Source organism: Musca autumnalis, unplaced genomic scaffold (assembly GCF_047663935.1).
Source record: "Musca autumnalis isolate F117 unplaced genomic scaffold, ASM4766393v1 scaffold_5, whole genome shotgun sequence".
Lineage (NCBI taxonomy): Eukaryota > Metazoa > Arthropoda > Insecta > Diptera > Muscidae > Musca > Musca autumnalis.
Window position 1 is genome coordinate 133,512,846 of NW_027412088.1, and position 27,328 is coordinate 133,540,173.

Below are 27,328 nucleotides of genomic sequence, written 5' to 3' on the forward strand. Positions count from 1 at the left end.
TGAGTTTGTTTACGTTTTGGATCAAGGTATAATGAATAGCTGTTCGAAAGTGGATTTCTTCAAAAACACAACAAATTCCACATATTCCCTTGCTTTTTTTCTTTATAGAAAATAAATATAAAGAAACACACACGCACAAAGCTTTTTCGCATTGACAGTTTCTACACACACAACATAAGATTATCTTAAATTAATACCAACTTAATCTTTCTTTATAATTGGAATAAAACACGTAAATAAAATAAAAGTATTTATTATTCTATTGTTTGTTTCTATTTGGTGTATGTATGCGTTTGATTGAACGATTATGATCCGAATGATTGAAATGGATATTGAACCATGAACTAGATTACTGAACGAACTAGTTCATTTAAAAGAGCTGCACTATTGAACTAGATCTTTCAAATTAACTAGATTGTACAACTCTAGTACACATGATATACAACCTTGCTTTTGCCTAGAAAAGTACCAAAAGTTGCAACACTTTTCACGTATCACAATAAACAAGGTATATGTGCGAATTGCTGCAACAAAAAATGTTAGTATCAAAATTTGTAAACAAAGTGAAAAAATATTAAATTACTTTGTTACAATGCTTTTTTTCATTGTGTTCCGAATTTTTTTAATGGTAATGTTATAAAATAGAGCAAGTTGACAAAAATTGCTTCTCCATTCAAATTTCTTTAAAAACAATGACGGAAATTGCAAAAACTCCAGCAGAAATGTCAAAATCAACGTATCAGCTATAATATTAGATACCAAAGAACATATGAACATGCTTGCTGCTAGTTTCTACTAGGAATTGTATGGCAGAAAACAGGAGAAGAGGGTGTTATTCGGCGCTATTTTTGTTTAAGAGAAGTACAAGTCTTGCTAAATTTCGGAGTACTGGAACGCATTTTTAGCACTAAACGGGAAAACTACTGCAAGTACTAATATTTTGCAGGTTCTGAGCACAACTTTTATCTATCAAAATTTATTATTACGATGTCTCAACGATAAAATAATTTTTTATTTTTTCATTTGTTAGTACTATACATAATTAATACGATATATAGATAATTTTACGATAATGTTCGAAATAAAGTTGTAAAGTTCTATATTGTCGTATATTTTTGATGATTAATTCAATTTACAATAACTTGTTTTGAAAATTCATGTTTGATCAGCTGATCATATGCATCTACCTTGATCTGTGTGATATGTTTGAAATCAACAAAAAATAAGTGTAAACACCGGGGTGTATTTCAGGATTTCGTGATTTTGGAGCGCAAGTGTAAACTTGGCAATATCCACAACTTGATTAGTCCCGGTAGTAGAACAGCCCACAACGAAGCAATATTTCAGGCGCCGAAGTTAAAAATGGTTAACCTTTAACTGTGGAGGTGGGGGTAAATTTTACCCCTTCGGTCATATTTTGTTAATTACTTTCAAATGATTTGAGCGATCGGTCTAATTTTCTCTGTATCTTCATATTTCCTTAACGTACGTAGGCAGTAATGTTTTGGTTGTCATATGACTAGCAAGTGAGGAGATATGCTTACGATGGTGTAAAAATTACCCCACGTCCTAGTTTTTGTCACTGTGGCATAGAAAATATTTTACCACCACCTCCAAATTAACGTAAGTATCCTATGTAAAAAAATGACCCCACGTCCAATACGACATATGAATTTCATGGAAAAGTTTTGACCACACGTCAAACTCGGCATATGAATTATATATTCTGCATTTTCAATTAATCCATTTTCACAGCAAATCAGTGTTCCTATAATAAGGCAATTGCTAAAAGAGGACGATAAGTTCAGCAACGTTGACGGTGATGGTCGATCCCGAATTCAACATAACCAAAGGCTACTTACGTTAAATTATTACTAGGATCTTGGACAAGGACTCAATAGCCCCATCCAAAATATATCCCAGAGACTCGAAAATATGTTATATATGCTTAGTAGCACAGTTTATACAGTTGGCCATTCAGCCCAAACTAGTTAGCCCTGACTATTTAGTTTGCTGTCAAATACATAAAATACAAAGGAAATCAAATCACAATAATGAACAATCTATTATGTTTGTTGTCAAATGTTGTTAACAGAACTCTGAATGGCCAACTGTATAAACTGTGCTTAGTAGGCATAAAAAACTACACATACCTGTTTCCAATCCAATAAAGAAATATAAATGGGTTGAAACATACCCATATGTATGTGTACAGTTTACGATCACTATGTATGATAAATCAACTATTTGGTACCCTGCAGATTTTAAACAAACGTGTGTTTTTGAATGATCTCTGTATTTTTATTAAATATGTAGGCAAGACTGTCAAAAATGCAATTTCACGTTTTTAAGTATTGTTATATTAATTATTTCTTCTAAAAATAAAATATGTCTTTTTTGTTGGATTAAAAAAAGGCCTGTGAAATATAGAGCCTAATTTTCTATATAAACAAAGATTGTGGTTTGATTTGATATTATTTTATTATTTGCTGACACAATATCATGCAAAAAATGCAAAATATTATAAAAAATAGAAAATATATAAAGAAATATTTAAGAATATGTATAGGGGTAAAATTTACCACCACGTCAAAAAGTACGTCCTACATTTTCACCTCCAAAGTTAAAGGTTAAAGTTTGGAATTCGGATTCGGCTTGGTATTTGACATTTAATTTTGACAGTTCATTTGACACAACACAATCAATTTTAACAACAACAATTGGGGTGACTTGCTTATTTTCATTTTAAATTACATTTTTCCGATAAACAATAACGATGTTTGAACAAAAATTAATAAATTGCAAAATACATTTTTAGCTCTGTTCCTTTACGTGCAAGAATCTTCAAGTTTTACAACTTTTTACTCGAAAAGTGTTCCTTTACTTCAGACACCATACAATTCATATAGAAGCAGATTACAACTTTTGCTACTTTTGCCGGTTTTACCACTTTCAAAAGTAAAGGAACAGACCATTTGTTTACCCAAAACATATTCGATGTGTGATAGTCCCGGTCCACACTAGCGTGAATTTCATTAAAAAATTTCATGAAATTAGGCGTTCTTAACTCGAATTCCCCACTACAGCAATTTTATGATTTTACTCTACTATGGAAGTCGATCTAGAGACGCATAATTTCATGAAATGTTTTCATTGAAATCACTCTAGTGTGGACAGGGACTTACCAAAAAAAAGCGGCGTAGTAAAGCAATAATTTTGACATTTGGAAAGCAAGCAAAGAGCTGATTGTGTGTATACCTTTAGACGTTCTCAGATCGAATTCGGCACTACACCAATTTTATGACTTTACTATGGAACTCGATCTAGAAACGCATAATTTCATGAATGTTTCTCAATGAAACTTCTCTAGTGTGGACCGGGACTTATGTGGATAAACCTTCACATTTCATTAATTTTTCGCGTTTTTTTATAAAATGCTCAAAAACATAAACAAACTCACTTCTTGATTTTGTGTTTAGCATGGTTTAATAAGGGGTAGTTTACACTATATGTAAATGTCATATGACACAAAATAAAATCATTCCATATCTACCCAGGGAGGCAATGTGAAGACGTAGTTTTATTAGATTATTGCTGGTATGGACGCACAGAGTAAATTGCGTAAGGAAAATCTCCAATATTGCACATATTAGCGAATATATAACGATGGAAAAGTTCATGTCATATGACATTTACATATAGTGTAAACTACCCCTAAGAAAGGTTAGCTAAAGCTTTATGTCAATTTAAATTTTTTCATTCGAGTATGCCTAAAACTTCAAAACAATATAAACAAACTGTGTATATGTGTGTGGTGTTTGAATAAAATGCCAAAAATTTTTAAAAACAATCGAATTCAATGATTTTTAAAATTGTTTTTAGACCATTTGTATGGAAGAAATTGGTGAGATTTGCATTGAAACAATCATTTTATCATATTCACAACTCGATTATGTGGAGAAAGCTTAACTCTTCATTCATTCTTCGCGTTTTTTATAAAATGCTCAAAAAATGCATTGTAAACAAACCCACTTGTTGCTTTTATTTTGAAGTTTTAGGAATTCAAGAAAAACAAGGGTTCTATAGATTTTTTCATTTAAATCTACCTCTTTACTTATACCATGGTGTTTAGTAATTTTGAAGTTTTAAGAATACAGGAAAACCCAGAATTTATTTCATTTAAATCTACCTTGTTTCTTATACCATGGCTGCATATGTATTGGCCACAACTGTGCTGTTATAACGTATTTAGATAAAACATATATATTTGATATAATTTATATTTGGTATTTATTACCATGCGTTTCAATAAATACCAAATATAAATAATAAAAATAAATTAACTTTAATAACGCGTTTTTATTAAATCCCGTTCGATGTAAACACGACTTTAGCATTTGAAACATTTAACGACCGAAAGAACTCTGTTGGCAAAACTCGGCACTATTTCACCTGAATCGATTATGGCGCCACCAAGTGTTTTTTATTCACACTAAGAGCCGCCGTTCAAAAGGTAAAACACAGAATGATGTAGCAAAAAGAGCTAGTGAAATGTTCTTGTTTTGTAGTTTTTGTTAGTCAAATAAAATCTTTTAAAATTGGGGGTAAATACCGGTTCCAGGTTATATGGATTAAATTTTAAATCATTTACATTGTGTTTGTATAGTATATATTTCTTAAAATGCATTGTCCCAATTTACATTGGGCGAGTTTACTTGCGACAATTGTCATTTTGTAGGAGAGAGAGGTGAGGCATATGGTAACCCTTTGCCTCTCAGCACCCTCTCTCACCTACAAACTGACAATTGCCGCAAGTAAACTCGCCTAATGTAAATTGGGACATTTTTTAAATGTTAAAATTGTTGTTAAAATTTCCTTTGTATATTTTGTTTCACGAATAGTGGCAACACTGAAAAAACGATTGGATAGGGGAAATGAAGGAACATAACATTATTCCTATTCCTTTTATTGTTTACTTCGTATTATCCCTTTTCTCTGTTATCTCTCTCTTCTTGTTTATTGCTGCGTTCAGAGTTGTTTCATTGGGTAGTGGAATAAATGTTCAGCGAGACAGTTTTTTAACGCAGTTGCACAGTTGCGTACTTTCGGAGAGTAAAAAATAAAAAAGGAAGAGTGAGAATGAAGAGAGTACAACTGGGAGAGTGAGAGTAAACAGATGGAAAAGAAAACAAGCAAGGAATTTAAAATTTAATTTTAATAACGAAGTCAGTCGGAGAAGTTGAGTCGAGATAGCGCAAAAACAAAAATTGAAAAATACGCGAAATAAAAATAAATTTAGTTAGTTTGAGAAGAAAAAAATTACAAATAAAAATCAAACAATACAAACTAAATAAGGTGAAGTGTTGTAATAACAGAATAAATAAGGAAAATAACAAAGAACAAAACGCCTTTACAACGCGGATAGTGAAAGAAAAGAAAAGCAATCATCACATCAAATAAATATAATTTAAGATAAAAGTGATGTTTCCTTTTTCAAAATTATCTTAGAGTATGTGTGTTTAAGTGTGCAATACTTAAATTTAAAAAAATAAATTTTAAGTGGTATTTTAGTATTTCCTATGGTGTTTTTAATATTTCCTGCTGCTACTGTTGTTGTTGTACTTTCCTACTGAGACGACATACAACAAAAAGGAATACAGAAATATTTGGTCATCATCTCTAAGGAAGGCAAGGAAAAATGGTAATAAATCGTGTTTTAGTGTTAAAATAGAAAATTTTTTTCGTTTTAAATTGCGCTAAAATAAAATTGTTTAGTTTTTAATTTAAAATGCATAAAAAATACAGCCAATTATTAAAAATGTCTGATTTGGCTTATTTAAACGGTGTTTTTTCGTTGTTAGGGGAGAGTGGGGTGAAGATAAAAGGGGTTGTGACAGAAAAAAAACGACGACGACAAAAGTGCAATAACACTAACAAACGCTTTAGTTGTTGTTGATTGATTGTGATAATGATCAAATTTAATTTATTTATTATATTTTCACACAAAAGAGGAGGAGAATTTGAAACTCATACAACAAAATTGCAAACTTATGCAAAATGAAAGAAAGAAAAAAAGCAAGATGTAAGGAGAAATCCAAGAAACCAAAAATGAACATCTTTTTCTTAAACCTGAAGAAAACCAAGAAGAAGAACAACAACAGCAAGTACACCGACAGAAATGCAGAAATGCAATGCAATGCTTCAAAGTGCAAACAATGAAAAAGCAAACAACAATAACAAGCAAGCAAATTCATTTCTTTTGGCGAAATAGAGAAAGAGCGAGAGAATGTAGTGAGTAGTGTATGCGCTTAATATTAGAAGTGAGTAATTGTGCCCAAGAGTAGTGGCCGAGTATCTTTTTGCATGATGTGAATGGATGGATGCATAAAGGGGGCACACGAGGTGAAGGAACAGATGAAAAACATACTTTTCAAAAGAGTAGTAGGGCGGAAATATGGGTTGCAAAAACAATATGGGAATTTGTTGTACAATTTTCCCACTGACTGACTGATTGGCTAGAATGTCTGTCTGTCAGTCAGACTGACTGACAACGTGACAACGGTGTAGTGTGACTGACATCGTTGTTGCAACCATCGACTGGTACGTTGTTGTTGATGGTTGATTCAAAGATTCATTGCTGATTATGATGCGGTTGCAAAAACTATGATGTTGTTGTGAAAATTAACTGTGAAATTGTGGAAACCCCAACAACAGAAACTGCAATTGCAATCATTATCACTACTACACTAATAATAACAACAACAAAAAGATTACATGCATGCAAAGAAACAAAACAACAGCAAACGCGAAAACCAAACTACTGCCAACCAACCAGCCAGATAGGAGGAGAAAAAGTGCATTGTAATATAAATCGAGTTCACAACCAAGTTCACAAATGAAAGATAGAAAAAAATAATTTCATTTCACATACACCGTTTACATTCCTCGAAACTTCATCTATACTTCCATACATGCATTCTAACTTTACATTACACTGTTGTCAAAAAGTATGAACACGTGGTCACTAATTGCCTTTATTGATGTTAAAAATGTTATTTTGTCAAGTCAAGGTTTCATTTAAGGTGTGAAATTTTAAAACAACATGTAACAATTGACGTGAATGTGTGAAAGGCTGGCCGAATGAGTATAAAGCAGATTACTTGCCAAGGATTCTTAAATCCTCGTCCTTTGTTAGTGGCTCGAAATTGAAGGAAGAAGTCTCGTTTAGGGGCACCTCTCAGATGAGACTAAAATGTTTACCATAGAAAGTCATTGGGACCCTTGTCACACCGTATATAGTTTTTCCAGGGGATGTCATTTCTTCCCGAGTTTTGGGTCAAAATGGTCCAATACAAGTTACAACAGGGAATATAGAGGCCGTTCCTTTAGCAGCTACCGCTCTCGGAAAAATTTGAAAAATTTTCCACAGGTAGTGTTTTTTGTACTGATTCCAAAGTCATATTATTTTCTTCTGGAAAACGTATACTCCTCGTAATGTGACCACCTGAAGTCCTTAAATTCCCTTTGTTAAATACCGGCTACTTGGAGAAAAACATTAAATTTAAGAGATATTTTGTTTTTGTACCGAGATTTGCACATATTCATAGTAGATAGTCTTAAATTCCCGGCCAAAGGTCGTCTGTATTAAAAAACCACGAGTTGAATTGAAGTAAAATGGAACAATTGGTTCCGTTTCGTTTCTGAAGAAGACTAAATACCAAATTTCAGCGATTTCAAAATACTGTTATTTGGTAGGTACCGTTCTATAGGGGCTATATTAAAACTTCGATCTATATCGACTAATTTCTGGCGGAACGTTTTTAGACTCAAAGAAGACTAACTATCAAACTTCCGATATTTCGGTAAGATAATAATTTCAGTCATTTCGGTGGCATATTGATGTCACAACTCTCAGAATTACGAAAATCGGAAGGTACCGTTCTATAGGGGCTATATCGAAACGTGGATTGATACCGACGAATTTCGGAAAGGTTTTTACCTCCAACCTAGACTAAATACCAAATTGCAGCCATTTCGGTGGCTGATTTTCGGTATTTTGAAGGTTGTGGCCACAGATATTCAAAATAACAAAAACGGGATGTACCGTTCCATAAGGGCAATATGAAGGCGTGGACCTATACCTAAAAATTTCATATGGAAAGTTTTGTACCCCTAAGACTAAATACCAAATTTCTGCCATTTCCGTGGAATATTAAGGCCACAACCTTCAAAATATCGAAAATTGGGATGTACCGTTCTATGGGGCTATACAAAGGCGCGGACCTATACCTACCAATTTAGAGGGGAAAGTTGAATACCCCCAACGAAGACTAAATACCAAATTTCTGCCATTTCGGTGGAATATTAAGGCCACAACCTTCAAAAATATCGAAAATTGGGATGTACCGTTCTATGGGGCTATATGAAGGCGCGGACCTATACCTACCAAATTAAAGGGGAAAGTTGAATACCCCAACGAAGACTAAATACCAAATTTCAGCCATTTCGATGAATTATTGTGGTCACAACCTTCAAAATACCGGAAATCCGGAGGTACCGTTCTATGGGGGCTATATGAAGGCGTGGACCTATACCGACAAAATTTTGGGTGAATGTTTTATACCCCCAACGAAGACTAAATTTCATTCGGAGGAAAATTGAGACCAAAACCTTCAAAAAAAAAAAAAAAAAAAAACAAAAATCGGGAGGTATTGTTCTATGGGGAACTTTTTTATGGAAATTTTTATACCCCAAATGTAGACTAAATACCAAATTTCAACAATTTCGGTGGAATATTGATGCCACAAACTTCAAAATACCGGAAATCCGGATGTACCATTCAATGGGGGCTATATGAAGACGTGGACATATACCGCAAATTTCATATGGAATGTTTTACACCCATTTCAGTGGATTATTGTGGCCACAGAGCTTCAAAATACCGAAAATCGGGATATTCCGTTCTATAAGGGCAATATGAAGGCGTGGACATATACCGACAAATTTTACCCTGATCAAGAACATATGTACGTACTTTATAGGGTCTCCGATGAATATTTCGATGTGTTACAAACGGAATGGGAAATTTAATTATATCCTCATATTATGGTGGAGGGTATAATTACAATTAAAAATATCTTTCCCCTACCCGAGATTTGTACCGGTCCAAGGAAGTGGTATTATACGCATGATATTCAGATTTTAAACATGTTAGTTTGTAAAAAATAGGGAAGTTTATTCAAAGTATGTTTATTGTAGCTGTTCCTCGACATAAAGACCTTTGTAAAACGACATGTAGAATTCAAAATCAGTTAAAAGCATGGGTTAGTTATCAGCAGGTTATTGCTATGAATGTTACATTTTGGGCTTCAATACAAAAGGTTTTAATGAAAGTGACATAAATTCATTACAATACCACATATCAGATGATAGATGACAGTTCGATGCTACGAAATAAATTATCATCGGTAATATACCAATAGTACAATTATTTACTGACGAGAAGAAATTAAGTTTGTATGAAAAAAAAAATACAGAAGGTTATATTCTGTAACGATATAAGTTTTCCTATGAAATATACAAGTAAACAGTTATTAGAACTCCAAAAAAACATTCCACATATACTGGAGTATTATGGAGATGTTACATTAACAAATTTAACAATACATGAAAACCGATACATTTTTTGCAGAAATTAGAATACGTATACTGACAACTCCAACTCTAAGACATTTTATATGCATAAAACCCTGTTGCTCAAAATATTTCGAGGATTAATAGTAGTAAGCGAACACCACATGGACCTATGTCCACAATTTTTGGTAAATAAGTTGTCCTAAATATCAATCACAACAATCATGTTTGATCTTTCACAGAAATTTAGCAGTTATATCTGCCTAGTTGCTTACATAATGTGGTCCAAGTATTTATTTTAGTTTTTGTGTAATAATCGTTTTTAGTTTAGTGAGTTTTTCTTGAAACTTGTTACTAACGGAAAAACAAAATTAATATACCCTTCATACTATTGTGGAGGGTATAAAATAGCACTACAAATGACGCATGAGCCCAGTCTTCAACAACCAAATAGTAATATTGAAGTAGACAAAATGCAATTGACGAATCTTCTGATATAGAAGACAAAAACAAATGATATTGAAATTAAACTTACCATAGATTTGTATGAACATTAAAATGAAAATGAAATCTTATATGTCTGATGGGATGGTTGATGTTCGGGACATAAGTAGACTCCAAGTTTTTAATGTATTTCTAAAGGTACATAATAAAGAAATAAATAATAAAGAATTCGAACACAATTGCCCATTGCCTTTTACAATAAATAACTTAAGGGAGAATGCCAACCGCATATGTGCCGAGGCGTTTAGGTCTTAATAGCTCAAATCGAGAAATAATTAAAATACAATAGAGTTTGTTTCTTTTGTAAACGAGTAAAATGTAACGAACGTATTACCTTTTTACTTTGTAGGGTAAGTGCACCAGTAGTTGGCACTTTAAGGATTCTCGTATCTTTAGCCATATGTCATTCCGAGTCTAAATGTCCAATCAAATTGAATTTAAGTTGTTATGATTCGTTATTTTGTGTAGTTTTAGAACTGCACGAATTTAATACTAAAATATAAAAGAAAAGTTGGTGTTATGGAAGATGTTGTAATGTGAGAATCAAAAGAGGGAACTTTAAAAATCATTTTACGGTATTCGGGGTTGTCGGGGTTGTTTATAACTTGTGAAAACTTTTTGTTATTACTGTTTGTGTCACTCATTCCACCGTAATGAATACATTCTAAACATGAAACCGAAAACTAAGTGCAACGCCACACATGCCACACACTCTCATAACAGTCACTTTGTACAAAAAAGAAAAACATTAAAACAAACAACTTCGAAACTAAGTACATGCATATGTACACATGTATGTATGTTGTTTGTAGTATTTAGATGCCAGCATAATTCATGTTATGATGTCGCATGCTTTTCTTGCTATTTTCCACATTCATACATATCCATATGAATGATTTGATGATGCGATATTTTGTCGCTCCTTTATTCTTGTCCATCATATTTCCAGGCAACCGCACCACACAGCACACATCCAAAAGAACAAAATACATACATATATTTTTCATACATTACGCAAATAAGCCAAACCCTATTTTTATATAACATAATCCTGAAAACAATTTTTAATTTCCACCCTTTTGGGGATTTATTGCAGAGCGATATGTTGTCACCCAAGCAAAATGCCATGTGTATGCAGTTTCTTTTCCTTTCCATTTCAACTTCTATAAAAGTCAAAACTTCATCCACCCAACAAAAAATGCATTTCTTTTTTCCCTCATTTTTTTTTTTGTCTATTTTCCTGTTTTTTACGCAATTCTTAAAATAAATCGCTTTGACTAATTCTGGCCATTATAAATAGAAGTTGTCATGACACATTTGGTTGCAAGATCCATGGTTGGTGTCGCTCTTGGGTTTTGTATTGTAATGTCGCGTGTTTTTTAGTTAGTATGTGTTATGGAAATCGTTGTTGTCGGTGATCATCGAAGTCATTCATTCATTCCACGTTGGCTTAATTAAGATCAATTTAAGGGGTTATTTTTGTAATTTAAAATTCTTCAACATCAAATGTTTTTTTTTTACTTTCTTTCGTTTAGTATACTTTCTTTGTTTTATTTCTCTATTTTGTTTATTTTTTTATGATCCAACGACAGCTGTCGATATTTTGTAGTTTTTAACATTGGCATCCACCATCCGTCTATCCCTTGGAAAAAATTTATTGTGTATAATGTGTCCATCCCTGTACAATGTTTGTATAAAAATGTCTTTGTACCCATTGTTCTAAAATTCCTCATTTTTATAATTTTTATGCGGCCCAGCAACCATATGGGCATCTTCATCCTTATGGGTCACTCCATTAAACGAAACCCGCATTATGTACCTAATTTGAGGTTTTAAATATACCATTTTATTAAAAGTATGGGGTCACAACAAACTACCTATACTGCATTTTCTTTTACTTCAACGGACAGCTTGTATCTCCAAATTTTTATAAAATAACATCAGAATATAAAAGTATGTAACCTATGATAAGATAATAAATATATTATACATACACATATACATATCTTATGACATTACATACTGTACTGTAGATCTTATTAAAATTTGTTGTTTGGGAATTACAGAATTTTTTATATACGATGAGCCTAGTTACTGATAAGAGATTATCTATGAAATATGTATACTTACATTCACATAATAAAATGTGGGAATAATTGGAGAATTTTGTGTGGAGACTTACGATTTCGAAAAGAAACTCGATTGAATTAGCACTTAAAAAATTAAAATAATAATTATTTGGAGATAGATTTGGCAATCTTTTCTTTACTTTTAAAACCAGTGTAGGAATTCAGTAACTTTTATCGACTGAAAATTTGTTAAAACTTATTTTGTTTTTGCAACAACTACAAAACAAACAAATGAAATTGTTGTAAAATAAACAATGAGTAAAGTTTTTAAAAAGTTACTGAATAGGCCCCCAGGTCTTTACCTTTGTCCACCAAACTTTAAAACTTGTACTTGCCAGGTGAGGCGGTGATACTCACAACCTGTACAATTATATGAGTGAAAAGATAAATCATAAAAACAAGACTCGCTAACATAGAAAAAAGAATGATCACCCAAATATATATTGTTGATGTGATCATACATATTGTTAAAGAGACCAATGACATGATTGACATAACTCTTTGTATTGTCTAAATGATCATACATATTCTTAAAGAAACAAAAGACATGGTACAAAGCTTCAAATTGTCGATTTGTCCACATTGACAAAAACTATAGTTGTAGGGACAATACTCGTATTACATTCAAATATGGTAAGAATATAGTTAAAATAGCCTAAGAAATTTGCTGTGTATATTGTAGACTATGAAAATATTATGATGATTTGTCGACGTATCAATCTCATTGCCTTCAGTGTACAAGGCGTTAATTAACTCCCAAAAGAATTTATTATCCACGGTTATTGTCCTCCATTTTTTTCACAAGCTTTTAGAAACCACGACTATTGCTCCCTTAAAAATTTCACGAATATCGCACTTAGAGCCTATTAAGGGGTGACCCCCACTTGTAAATTTCAGGAAATCGATCAAATTTTATTGCTTTATTTTAAAGTAAAAGTAGCATAGAATATGTGATAAAGTTTTTAAGTCGATCGGAACAATATTGCCTGAGATATGAGCTTTAGAAGTGAAAAAATTATTATTGTGTATTGTATGTTTTCCTCGAAATGACATTTTGAAATCGGTGCCAACTCTAGTTTGAAAACTAATGAACCGATTGTCATACAATTTTGTGGGCTTGTCAAGGACATCAAAATCGAGTCCTTCATCGACCAAATTTTATTTTTAAAATTTTCTTTGTCTGTTTAATGACCAGAAAACATCAGTTTTTTAAGCTAAAAATTGAATTTTTGATTTTTTGGTCTACAATTTCAGTAAAATCGTATATAATACATTTTTTTAAATCGATCGATGAAGGACTAGATCTTTACATTCTTAATAAGCCCGAAAAAATATATGACGATCTGTTAATTAGTTTTCGAGCTAGAGTTGGCACCGTAAAACGTCATTCTCTACACGAAACCACATAGCATTAAAAAAAAAAAAAACACTAGATTAAGATGTGCTCATTCAGATGAATAAATTCATGAAAATTGCACATGATTGACTTACGGATCATAAACCTATAAGCAAGCCAAAGGTAAGAAGGCAATCACCTTACAAGCGTATGTGAAGGGACTGCCGTCTTTTGAGGATCCACAGTAAGTGGATGGTTGGACATCAGTAAGGCAATCACTCGGCCTCATACTCGAAATTGACCGCTCGACTGACAGTAGAATGAGCCAAACCTAGGATGGCATGCAAAGGTAACCAGGGGCAAAAGCTCTCACAACCGTCTGGTGGGAGAACATGTGAGCCAACCAACCTGCTAGGATGATCGCTGCAGATGACCTTGTGGTAGCAATAATTTATAAGTCTGATACAGAAGGCTGGATCAGTGAGGATCATTGGTTGCTAGTCGAAAATTATGTGACGATGTGGACGATAAAAGAACGCCGGCTTTGGCAGGGTGGCGATTTACAAATCCGTCAAGGGCATTAATTGACAGGTAAGGAATCAAAGGCAGGATCAGTGACGACCATTGGTTGGTCATAATTTCTGATGAATTGGACGGCACGAAGACCGGCATTGGCCGGCGTCAAGGTTAATAATTGTCAGGATAAGATCACTCGCCTTCATAGGCTCGCCTGACAGTAGAAGGCGCCAATCCTGGGATGACATGCAAAACCTTTTGTTGAAAAAACAAGTGATCCCTTCAATCCTGCTTGGATGATCGCCCGCAGAGGACCTTCTGGTAACAATTATTGATAAATCTTCTCCTGAAGGCAGGATCAGTAAGGATCATTGGCTGACAGTATAAAGTTGTTTTATGTTTATAATTTCTGACTAGTTGGACGACAGGAAGCCCGGCTTAGGCAAGGTGGAGATTGACAAAGACTTTAAGCTCATTAAGTGTAAGGATAAGGAATCGAAGGCGGAAATGTTGTCTGAGAAAGGTCATAACATCAGACGATTTGGACGACAGGAAGACAGGCTATGGCAGGGTTGTAACCTGCTAGGATGATCGCTCCAAGTCATCATTGATAAGTATGATCTTGAGGGCAGGGTCAGTGAGGATCATTGGTTATCAGTTGTTTGAGGAAGTTCAGAACTTCTGACTAGGTGGACGACAGGAAGATCGGCTGTTGCAGGTTGGAGATTTACAAAGGCGTGAAGGTCATTGTGAGGATAAGGAATCGAAATATTTCCCCATCCAGACAGTTAATGGCTCGGACGGTGCAAGTTAGCCGCGATCTCAACTGCAAAGATGCAGCTAAAACATCAGTGCTAGTTCCTGACACGGATGTTGTCTCTAGGCCGATAGTTGGGAATTTATCATTCTTCAAGAATTTTGGTGGAACCGTGAGAAGTGTTCATAGTGAGCAGAGAGAGTGCAAACTACATTAAGGACTGTAAGGCAGAGCTGTACTTTGGGTTGAGTTTTCTTCGGTTCCATATTCCGCAGTCACAGTAAAGAACGTGTGGCCTCTGTGTGGTGTAAAGAAACCTGTGTAGCCGGTATTCGATCTGTCCATAGGTGAAAGTGGCACAGGTTGAGGGTAAATCTCTGCCGGCAAAGCCGACTGATACTCGCAACGTAAAGGTCGCAATTATTATCCGAGTCAGCTGAAAATTGGAGAAGGTCATTTTTTCAGCCATAGTAAGAACGCTATTGCTTTTGGTGAAAATCGATTCAGGCTTGGATATATGTAGCTCCCATACATATTTTGACCCGATTTGAGGTATTTGGTACACCAACCGCGCAATGTGTGTCCAATAGGGCGGTTTTAAAAAATTGATGTCGAATGTAGAAATCGATATTTAGCCACAATAATGAACTGGTAAAGTTTTTTCATCATGGACCATAAATGCTGCCTTTAGAGAATTTTCGTGAAAATTCACCTTTGGTCCTATACAAATTAGTATGGAAACTTAGAGGCCCCAGCAGTGGCACGTTTAACATATTTATTTATTCGCTATCATTTATTTATAGCTAAAAAAACCTACAAGGCCAATTATACATGTATTGTGAGATTACAATTAAAATTTAGATTCCATGGCAGAAGGCCATTTAAAAAAATTAATTCAATAATGTTGACATACGGCCCACCGGCCAAATGAATATTGGAAAAAATAAGAAAAAAGTAATAAAGAGTCCTGCAGCGGCAATATGTAATAATTGAATTGGAAGCAAGAAATTCAAATTAAATAGAAACACCATTTAAGAACGCTTTTAATTTCCTTTTAAAAGTATGGTCAGTGTAGCAAAACATTTTAAGCGAGTTAGGTAGATAATTCCAGACTCGATAAACACGCACTAGAAATGAATGATCAAGGACAGAAGTACGAGATATGGGAACGTCAATTTGCACATTACGAGTAGAATTTATAAAAGCGAACTCACTCACTAAAATTTCAGGTTGTTGTGATTTCATAATTTTATAGAAATGTAAGACTGTACGTAGATCTATGTAATCACGACAACTTAATCCAAGTAAATCAGAAGTTAGCTCAATTACTCGAACATGGTCATGTACTCTCAGTTGAAAAACATACCGGACAATCTTACGCACAATTTTCTCAACTAAGTCTATGTTATAGGACCAAGTCCCAGAATAAATTTCAAGACCGTAATTGATTAAGGGCATCAATAAAGAAAAAGCTAGATGTCTTCTTATGTTCCTTGGGGTATAAGCTTTTAAATTGTAAAGTCTTCTCAAAATAAGACAAATCTTTTTCGAAATTCCATTTATGTGGTCATTGAAATTTAGATTAACATCAACCAATATACCGAGACATTTTAGAGAATCAACAAACTCAATAGACTGTCCACAGACCATTATGTTAGGGTATGAGGTATTATTTCGAGGATGAAAATACATTGCTTTAGTTTTTACCGGATTTATTTCTAACTTGCTTATTGAGAATAGGTCAGAGACGAATAGGAGGTGGGTATTTATAGACTCCACAGAAGAATATGATTTGAATAATAAATATATATCATCCGCAAAAACGTAGGGCTGACAAACGGGGCTATTCATAGCAGAAACAACATCATTTATGTAGGAAAGAAACAGAATAGGTCCCAAAATAGATCCATGCGGAACACCGGAAGTCACAAAACCCACACTCGAGTTTACACCTTTTATTGAGACATATTGTCTTCTATCTAAGAGGTAGGAATAAATCAATTTACATGCAGTTTTTGAAAAGTTGAAATGATCACGAATTTTTTTTAACAAAATAACATGGCTAATGCGATCGAATGCCTTTGTAAGATCTAGAGAAACCAGCGTACAGCTATGATGCACATCTAACTGCTGCCTGACAGAATCTGTAATAGCAAGTACAGCCGAGGTAGTTTTATGATGTTTGCGAAAAGCAAACTGAAACGGACTGAAAAATGAGTGGCGTTGGTAATGCTCTAGTATTTGGTCTTTCATAATTTTCTCTACAATCTTGGACATGGACGGTAGTACCGAAATTGGTCTAAATGTATTAGCAGAATCACGATCATCCTTAGGGATTGGTACCACCCGAGCCATCTTCCAAGCAGAAGGAAATTTAGAAGTAGTAAGAATCGTGTTGATCAAATGTAGCAAAACAGAATATTGCAATATTTTCAACATCAGTTTCTTCACAAGCGGAATTTTCTTTGCTGGTACAGCCCAACTGCCGCAATTTAGACCACATCTGGGAACCACTCACATTGGAGAAAAGTCCACTTCCGTATTTAAACCTGGCTTTTCTTATTCTTGACTTTGTCTTTTTTTTTTTTTTTTTTTTTTTTTATCGATCGTTCCCAACGCCACACTTTCCCGCCCCTGCCGACCGAGAGGGCCACCTCCCCTTAACGTAGGGAGCGCGTACACCTCATATTCCGGAATATGGGGGGTTAGTAGACTAGGGAAAACCAGCTACAGCAAAACAACAGCCGGTTATAAAATTACATTTTAAAGACAAACACATCAAAAAATAAACAGGTCTAATCTAACATATTGTCTGGCAACTGTTACAACAATACTAAGAACGTAAGATAAAGTTTTTTATGACATGCAGAGGTTCGGATAAAGAAATCCTATTATATAACTTGTTATATTCATCACATAAAGATCGGAGTGGATTACTTACATATTTCATAATTAGATTTCGCTAACGTTAATTTTAGTGGTATGTAGTTTCGAGTACTACGTAAAGGTACATTAAAATTTATTTCGCCAATTAAAAACTGTGATTCAATTTGTCCACGCAAGAGTTTAATAATGAATACAGATCTGAGCATTAAACGTCTTTTCTCCAATGTTGGAAGGTCAATTAACTTTAGACGGTTTTCGTATGGTGGAAGAGATTCAGTTGAGCTCCACCCTAAACCTCTAAGAGCAAACAAAAGAAATTGAACCTGTACTGATTCTATCTTATCAGAATCACATTTGTAAAAAGGACTCCAAACTACACAACCGTATTCTAATGTTGGTCGAACAAGGCTAATGAACAAGCGTTTGGTCACGTATGGATCGTCAAATTCCTTAGACCAGCGTTTTATAAAGCCCAGTAATGACTTGGCTTTATTAACACAAGACTCTATATGTAAGTTGAAACGCAATTTACTGTCTAAAATAACTCCAAGATCTACAAACGAATCTACATTATCCAATTTGTGCGAACCTATGAAGTAATCGCAAGAATCAGGACGAGATCTATAAAATGATAATTTTTTACATTTTTTTAAGTTTAATGACATACCGTTGACACTACACCAATTGGAAAGAGAATATAAGTCTTGTTGCAGATTAATTGATTGATTATAAGAATCATGATTGCTAAACAGTTTAACATCATCAGCAAACATTAATACTTTAGAGCAACGAATAACAGATGGAAGGTCATTTAAGTAAAGTACAAAAAGTAATGGACCTAAATGGCTACCTTGAGGAACACCAGAATGCACAGTTATATTTTTTGATAAAATATCATTAAAAGAAACCCTTTGGGTACGGTCCTGTAAATAAGAACGTATCCATGACAAGAGTATTGATGGGAAACCCATAGAATCAAGCTTATATATTAACAATTCGTGTACAACGGTGTCAAAGGCCTTACTGAAATCTGTGTATATAACGTCAGTTTGACATTTATTTACGAATCCACTGTGAACGTGACATGTAAGTTCCAATAAATTTGTCAAGGTAGACCTACCCTTAACGAAACCATGTTGATAAGGTGATATTATAGATCTAGCGAAATGAGTTATTCGGCGTGAAACCAGAAGCTCAAAAAGTTTAGGAATTGCACTTAGTTTTGCAATACCTCTATAGTTTTCAATCACACATCTACTATCAGATTTATGCAAAGGAATAATAAAGCTAGATCTCCAGACAAGGGGGAAATATCCCAATGTCAACGAGTCGTTGAAAATATTTGTTAGGGGACGATAAAGTTCATATGCACATGATTTTAAAATAGAAGTCGGTACACCATCTGGACCTGGTGAGTTTGAATATTTCAATGACAATAAACCATTTAATACTTCATCCTCAGTGAGAATAATGCGAGGAAACTGGTTAAGTTTATGAATAGTATAAGGGTAATTAAGGGAGTTAGTTGAAAATTTGGAGTAGGTACTTTGAAAAAAGTCAGCAAACATATTCGCAATGTCGTTAGGGTCACATGATTCTCTACAACCAAGTCTCATGCTACTAGGAAATTCACGTACTTTTCTTTTAGAGTTTACGAATTTATAAAAGTTTTTGGGAGATAAGTACTGTAACTTCTATCTCTTAGCCTCCTGGCTTGAATTATTTCCGGAGAGTTAATCCAAGCATGATCATTAGAAACTCGATTACATCTAATTAAAGGAACTTGTGTGTGGAGTAAGTTAATGACGTGATTTACTATAGATAACTGGTGATCAACATCGTTGGTATCAAATATAGAAAGCAACTCAGTATCTTCAATGAGATGTATAAAGTTTTTAATTCTAAATCTATTGTAGTCTTTAAACTCAATCCAATTTTGTCTCGACTGGTATGAAAATTCAACAGACAAGAATATGAAGCTGTTATAAGAGGAAAAGAACGGATATTGCAATTGACAATGGTGAGCACTAAAAGACGGTTCAGAGATTAAAAATAATCCAGTAATGAGCTGTTTCCCGTACGAAGGCATAAATGAGTTGGGAGAGAATTATGCAAACAGTGAAGACCACACCTATCAGTAACAGCACGAAAATTAAATGACTTGGCCAGTTCAAATAGGTTGTAATTAAAGTCACCCATGACAACAATATTAGAGTAACGATCAAATATGTCCATATGTAGATCTTCGAAAACATCAATTGAACCAGTTGGTAGATACACAACACCTACAATGAACGAAGCATTATTTCCAAATATCTCAATAAATAACGACTCGCAAGTACCATACTGAGTTCCCCTGAAAACCACCTTATACTTTAAATGCTTTGCAATGTATAAACAGACACCGCCACCTCTACGAGAAGGACGATCATTTCTAACCAGATTATAATTGGGAATTGATAGATAACTAGAGAACATATTCCAATTGTGCTCAAACTTCGGCAATCTTAAAATCTAACAAAGCTAAACCACGGTGCTCTTGAATCAAATTTAAATTTAAGGTGCTTACACCTAGGAAGTTTTTGCGGATTCTGAAACTACAATGTTCATAGATGAAAAAATCTGAAAACTAAAAAATCGCCGGAGCGCTTTTTAAATAAAGCGCAATTCAAGTTGACATTTTTAAGGGTTTTTTTAGGTTTTCAGGATTTTGCTTCGAAACCGCAAGTCCTACTGAAATGGGACTAAAGAAAATGTTATAGCTATGCAATCGATCGATTTTCCCTTTGAGTTAAAAGCAGTGTAGTGTCTAATTTTAATTAAAATTAGAAATGTGTTGGAATTTGCACTAGAAAAAAGTTTGCCAAATTATGTTAACATTTGGATATTTGTAGCGTCCATATATTTGTTCGCCCGATTTGAGGTATTTTGTGTACCAAACATGAAGTTCTGTCCAATTTTGATGAATTGTGGAAAATGTGACGCAATTTGGTCTGCAAACAATTTCGCCAAATTATATTGAACTCGTAGTGGTGTAGGATATCATATAAGCGACCCCGCCCAACTTTAATCCTTTCCTTACTGCTTTACTCTCCTTTTCTTTCCCAAAACCTAAACTATTGTTCTATACTATACTATTATTAACTGTAACAGCTTAAATGAAAAATATCGCAATGTGAATAATGGTACTATTTTTTTAATCGGAATAGATTGTACATCAAAATATATAAACCAGAATATTTTTGTGTGTCATATGAGCAGCATCGAAACGAATCATTAAGTACTCGGAAATTAAATGTTACGAAAAGTTTCCGTCACAAATGTTCTATTTTGCAATACATGAGAAAGGAGATACATAGTAGAGAATGTAAATAATAATTAATTTTGGGTAACAATTATTGCAACAGCTTCTTCTCATTAAATGTCGCTATATATGACAAAGATTAGATGTAGTCTTGAAAACCCAGAGACGTGAACATCATCATCTACCGAATAAAACACACAAAAACATCCATACAAAAATGATAAGAAATAATGTCTCAACAAAATTAAACAACGAGATAACTTTGGGGTGCTGTAAAAATTAAAAAATCAACAATATGAGAAATGAAAAAAAAAACTTCAGTTTGCTTTAGATTTGGGCAATCTTTCCTTCATTACCACCCCGTATGTGTTCTTGGAGATGAACAACACACTGAATTCTTATCAATTTCAAGGCAACGAACTACCTGTGACATATGAATTATTTATTGTTTTTTAATATACTTTTGTATGCGTTGAAAGACCCATATACTACTACCATTGGGATATAAGCATCAGACATGCACTTGTTTCGCCAATCCCAGAGAACAAACTCTTGGATGTGCTCTAATAAGAGCCACTTTTCTGTCAGTCACATGGTTGTTATTGTTTTTTAAGGTGGTGCTGTCCGAGATAACAAAGATGAGGATGACGATGTGTGTGTGTCCACAAATCGGTCGGTATGTGTTAGGATGGATGCTGTTGTGCATATTCATTTCGCTTCTTCTTCTTCTTCTTCTTCTGTTCTTTGCCTTTGCTCTGTTTATTGTTTTGTTTTTAGTTCCATTATACAAATAGTTTTTATTTTCATTAACGTTGTGCCATCATCATAGCCTGCCACTGAGTCAGGCAGGCGTCAAACAGGCAGGAAAATGTTATCACCAGAAAATTAGACAACAGAGGGGAGAGAGAGAGAGAGGAAAAAGAAAAAAATGGGAACAAAAACGACGATGAATACAACGTCTTCAACATCAAGTTGTGCAAATAATGAAAGAAGCCAGTGAATAAAATCTTCCTCCATAGGATTGGGGGAATAATGAATACTGACTAAGTTTGACTGGGTGACGTAGATCTAATCAAATGTTGGAAATGCGGCGTCGTCTCTGTTGGCGGAGAGAACTAACAACATTCCCATAGATAAAGTAAACTATTTTTAACACAGAATAAGTATTCGATGATAAATACAGCAGTAAAATAAATTTGCCAAATAAGTTTTCTGAGAATGGCAAAAAGGCTGTTGTAGATGGATGATTTGAATTTTGGGGAGCAATGCTCTAGTTTATGTGCGGGGCAAAATCGATATTTTTGCCATGATGAAACACAGACGTGGTTGCGATTACTCATCGGGAATGTTGTGTGATGATTTTCCAAAGAACACATATAAACATATGTACATACACAAGTAAATTGAAACTATCCGCACAGAGGTCCCAGCGGTCCTTATATTATAAAATGGAAAAATTAGGGTGGACACACTTTACATACATACATACATAGTTTTAGGTAGATATCCTTAACAAATACTACTTGCACCTTTTAAAAAGAAAATAATAATAAAACACAGTAAATATACCTACGGACATAAAAACTTAGGTGCAGTACAATAAAGTGCCTATTTATTTTTTCCTCCCCTAATTGCAATTTGCTTGCATTTCATTTCGTGGAACTGTTGGTTTTATGTTCACCCTGACAATGACCGAAAGTCGTCACAACAACCACCATCATCGTTTAATCGTCAAGACCGACCGCTCGCCGGTGTTCTTAACGTGGTGTTGGCTAGTTGCATACATTGCATGTTCTCATGATTTCATGTCTAACGCTAACTTATTATTGTTACCTGTGTGTCATGAGAGTACAGCACAGCAACAAATTTCAACACATGCACTTTTGGATTTTGTGAAAATACAGGGTGTGCCAAATGGGTTATTTTGAGTTAGAAACACAAATTTTGAATACCTAAAGAATTGTAATCAACACATTTATTTTTCATTTTAGAGCAGAAAAATGTTGTTATTCTACAACACTATTTTCGTCTGAAAATATTATAAAAACGTTAAAAATCTCATAAGCCGAACGAATAGTGTACCTAAAAAACAATTCAGAAAACATATTTATTAGGACTACGATTCAAACAGTTCACTGGCATGTTCTATTTTTTAACTTGGATACATTAGTTGTGTTCCTTTAATTGCCTGAGGTAACCATTTTTACCATTTCTTACCATTTTTAAACTATAAAGCGTTCCTTAACCCCAAAAACTGGTATAACTGGAAGCAATTTTTAAGAGAGAGAGAGAGAGAACAAAAATGGAATTCTCTTCTACCACAGGCTATCAGACAAATTTCCCCAAAAACTGGTATAACTGGAAGCAATTTTTAAGAGAGAGAGAGAACAAAAATGGAATTCTCTTCTACCACAGGCTATCAGACAAATTTCTTCGGGTAAAAAATGGTAGAACAGACTTTTCAACATTTGTTTGACAATTATTTGGCAATGGTGAAAAAATTAACAAAAAACAATAGAAAAAAGGGAACACTGCAAAACAAAATTAAAAACAGTGAAATAAAACAATAAATTTTTTGTTTCTTTTTGACATTGTTACCAGATCTACCATTTTTCCGTGCGTTTAATTTTCTGGTAAAACTGGTCATGGGAGAGCTATTTTGACAGTTTTCTTTTTGCCACTTTTACCATTAAAAAAGTAAAGGAACGAAGCTATTAAAAACTTTTCACTTGTTTTGCGTTAAGTTTGGCCGTGCTTTTTTGAAATAATCATAACTTATATGGAATATTTTTTTCTTTCTGTTACGAAAGTATCAATGCCCACAATTTTAGGTGGAGAAGTTTGTTGGCCACTGAGAACTCCAATACCTAATGTTGACTAACTCGGTCAGCTAACAACATGAAAATACCTGAAATCGGGTGGTATCGTAAAATGGGGGCTACACCAAAACGGAGGCCTATGTCCACATTTTTTAATAGAGAAGTTTTTAACCACTGGGAACCATAAATGCCAAAAAAATCCAATCTTTCCTGAAAATGTAGATAAAAACTAAAAAAAAAAAACACAGAAATTTGTGGTACCTTTTTATTGGCCCATAACAAAACGTAGACCTATGTTGACCAGTGTTTGAATTTGCTACTACTTTGTCACAGCACAGCATAAGGTCTATGCTGGTGCTGTGAAAGTGACGCAGCATAGCACATAGCCACATTATCAAAAATAAAAACGAGTGCTATTGCTATGCTGTTTTCAAAAACAAAATCGAAAACTGTTGCTGTGCTATGCTGCGAACATAAACGTAGCATAGCACAAGGTCTATGCTGTGCTTCTGAAATCTTCACAGCACATAGCATAGCATAGTCATCAAAATCAAAAACGAATGCTATTGCTATGCTGTGCTGTTTTCAAAAACGAAAACTGTTGCTGTGCTATGCTACGAACATAAAAGTAGCATAGCACATAGCATAGTCATGAAATCGAAAAACGATTGCTGTGCTCTGCTATGCTGTTAACATTTCTACATAGCATAGCTTAATGTTAACCCAGCAAACTCACTAACCCCCATTTATAATAAGCCTTCTTTGGTTATAGTTTGGATTTTTCGATCAGATTTTTTAGCGTTCCGGTTATAATAATATTAAAAGGGATCATTCAATTTCAAGGAGAACTTTCTTGGCATTACCTTATAATGAGAAAATTATATTTTTAATGTCTTCAAATTCATTTATTTTGCGTTTTCAGATACATCCAATAGTAAAAGAGAACTTATAATAATGGCCCTATGAGTGGTTCAGTGTTGTTCATTGCTTACAAGGTACATACATGGTACTTTTTTCATCGATTGGATAATAAATGTAGTCTATAAAGTGATTTTGTGAAAATTCGCCTTTGGCCCTATAAAATGGAGACCAATTTTAATTTTAATTTGTATTGGCGAATTTTCACAAAATCACTTTACAGATCACATTTATTGTCCAATCGATGAAAACAGTTTACAAGTTGCTAAACAAGTTATCCCATAAACATTTTTGAAAATCGGGTCAGATTTTAATTTTGGCTATATAAAGGGCCCATAGAAACTTTGAGGCCCCAGTGGCACGTGTTAACATACTCCGATTGAGCTCAAACTCTGACAATCTTAATTTTTAACAAAACTAGAAGTTTTAGGAGGGTGTCACATAAAAATTCGACTTGAATTTTTAAACCACTCTAGTACATATATTAAACCAGTAAGGAAAGGATCAAAGTCGGGCGGGGCCGACTATATAATACCCTATACCACTGTGAATACGTAAAATATATATGGGAGCTAACTCCAAATCAGAACAGATTTTGATATAATGTTTCACATTTATTTGTAGACCAAATTCCGTCACATAGTCCAATTTCATCAAAATTGGACATATATAGCGTGTTTCGTGCATCAAATACCTATATCGGTCGAAGATATATATGGGAGCTATATCCAAATCTGAACCGATTTCGATATGATTCGCCACAGTTATTTCTAGACTAAATGCCGTCGCACATTCCAAATTTAATTGAAATCGGACTTATATAGCGTGTTTCGTGCACCAAATTCCTTAAATCGGGCGAAAATATATATATGGGCTATATCCAAATCTGAACCGATTTCTATATAATTTGGCACACTTATTTCTAGACTAAATTCCGTCGCACATTTCAAATTTCATTGAAAACGGACATATATAGCGCGTTTCGTGCATCAAATACCTAAAATCGGCCGAGAATATATATAGGAGCTATAGCCAAATTTGAACCGATTTCTATATAATTTGGCACACTTTTTTTCTAGACTAAACACCGTCGCACATTCCAAATTTAATTGAAATTGGACATATATAGCGTGTTTCGTGCACCAAATGCCTTAAATCGGTCGAAGATATATATACGGGGGCTATATCCAAATCTGAACCGATTTTAACCAAAATAAATAGCGTTCGTCCTTTGGCCAAAAAAAAAAAACTATCTTCCCCAATTTTCATGCGAATCGGACAATAAATTCGACCTGTACTTTGTTTACAAAAATACATGGACAGACGGACAGACGGACATGCGTAAATCGACTCAGAAAGTGATTCTATGTATATCCCTAAAAGGAACTATGGGTCTATCTCGTTTCCTTTTGCATGTTATAAACTAATGCACAAAGACATAATACCACATGGTGGTGTAGGGTATAAAAAGGTACAAGTGGCATTAACATGCATTTAGAAACTCGAAATTCGCTTTATAAAGGAAAAGTGTCAACATTTCAAAAATAGTAGACTGTTGCAGGTTCTGGAACAGAGCAATAGTTGCGGTCAAAATAATAGTAGTGTGTTAAAAATATCGAAATGTGCAATTAGTCATGGTTTCACAGCTCAATAGCAAATTCTGTTATATTTCAAATACATACTTCTTTGCCATCAAACATTTTTCTGGGTTATGTTTGATGCTATGCTGTTGATTTTGTTCATAGTACAGTACAGCAATAGTTTTCGTTTTTATTTTCTTGACTGCGGCTGTTTACTATGCTGTTAAAATGTCTGCAGCACAGCATAGAAATAGCATTCGTTTTTGATTTTGATGACTATGCTATGTGCTTCGCAGATTTCAGAAGCACAGCATAGACCATGTGCTATGCTACTTTTATGTTCGCAGCATAGCATAGCACAGCAACAGTTTTCGTTTTTATTTTGGATGACTATGCTATGTGCGGTGAAGATTTCAGAAGCACAGCATAGACCGTGTGCTGCGCTACTTTTATGTTCGCAGCATAGCACAGCAACAGTTTTCGATTTTTAATTAATTCTCTTTCGAGTTGAGCTGTAAGGCCTTTAGAGATACATTGAAAAATTAGGAGTCTACCGAAGTCCCACGCATCCAACCATTACACTACGTTTCACGGGTGGTAAAGCCGATCTTCAGGTGTATTAGGATGTTGTTGTTGTGGCAGACGAATGCAAAGCTTGGAAACTAGTATATATATCGCACTTCATTAGATAAATGTATATGCGAAATTATGTCAGTTAATTGAAACTCCAAACTTTTCCTATAGTCCTGCTTGGTAATCCCATTTTTCAATGTTCACAAATACTACGGTAAGTTTTATTCCTACATCATTAGTAATTGCTCTTCTATATCAGAAGATTTTATTTTTTGATCATCAATTATTGTCTACTAAAGTTTTGACAAGTTGATGGTGGCTTAGAACGCTAAGACGCCGGCAACCTTGACACTCAGTTGTCGGAGACCCAGGT

At 34.2% G+C, this 27,328-nt stretch overlaps 1 protein-coding gene across 2 annotated transcripts in view; it reads left to right on the plus strand.

The window, feature by feature from the left end:
• Positions 1 to 5,153: 5,153 nt before the first annotated feature.
• shot (dystonin-like protein short stop) overlaps positions 5,154 to 27,328 on the plus strand; it is a 227,166-nt gene continuing 204,991 nt past the window's right edge. For both annotated transcript variants that reach the window (XM_073957924.1, XM_073957926.1), the window contains exon 1: positions 5,154 to 5,701. The gene's annotated coding sequence lies outside the window, so the exon portion shown is untranslated. The remainder of the gene's footprint in view (positions 5,702 to 27,328) is intronic.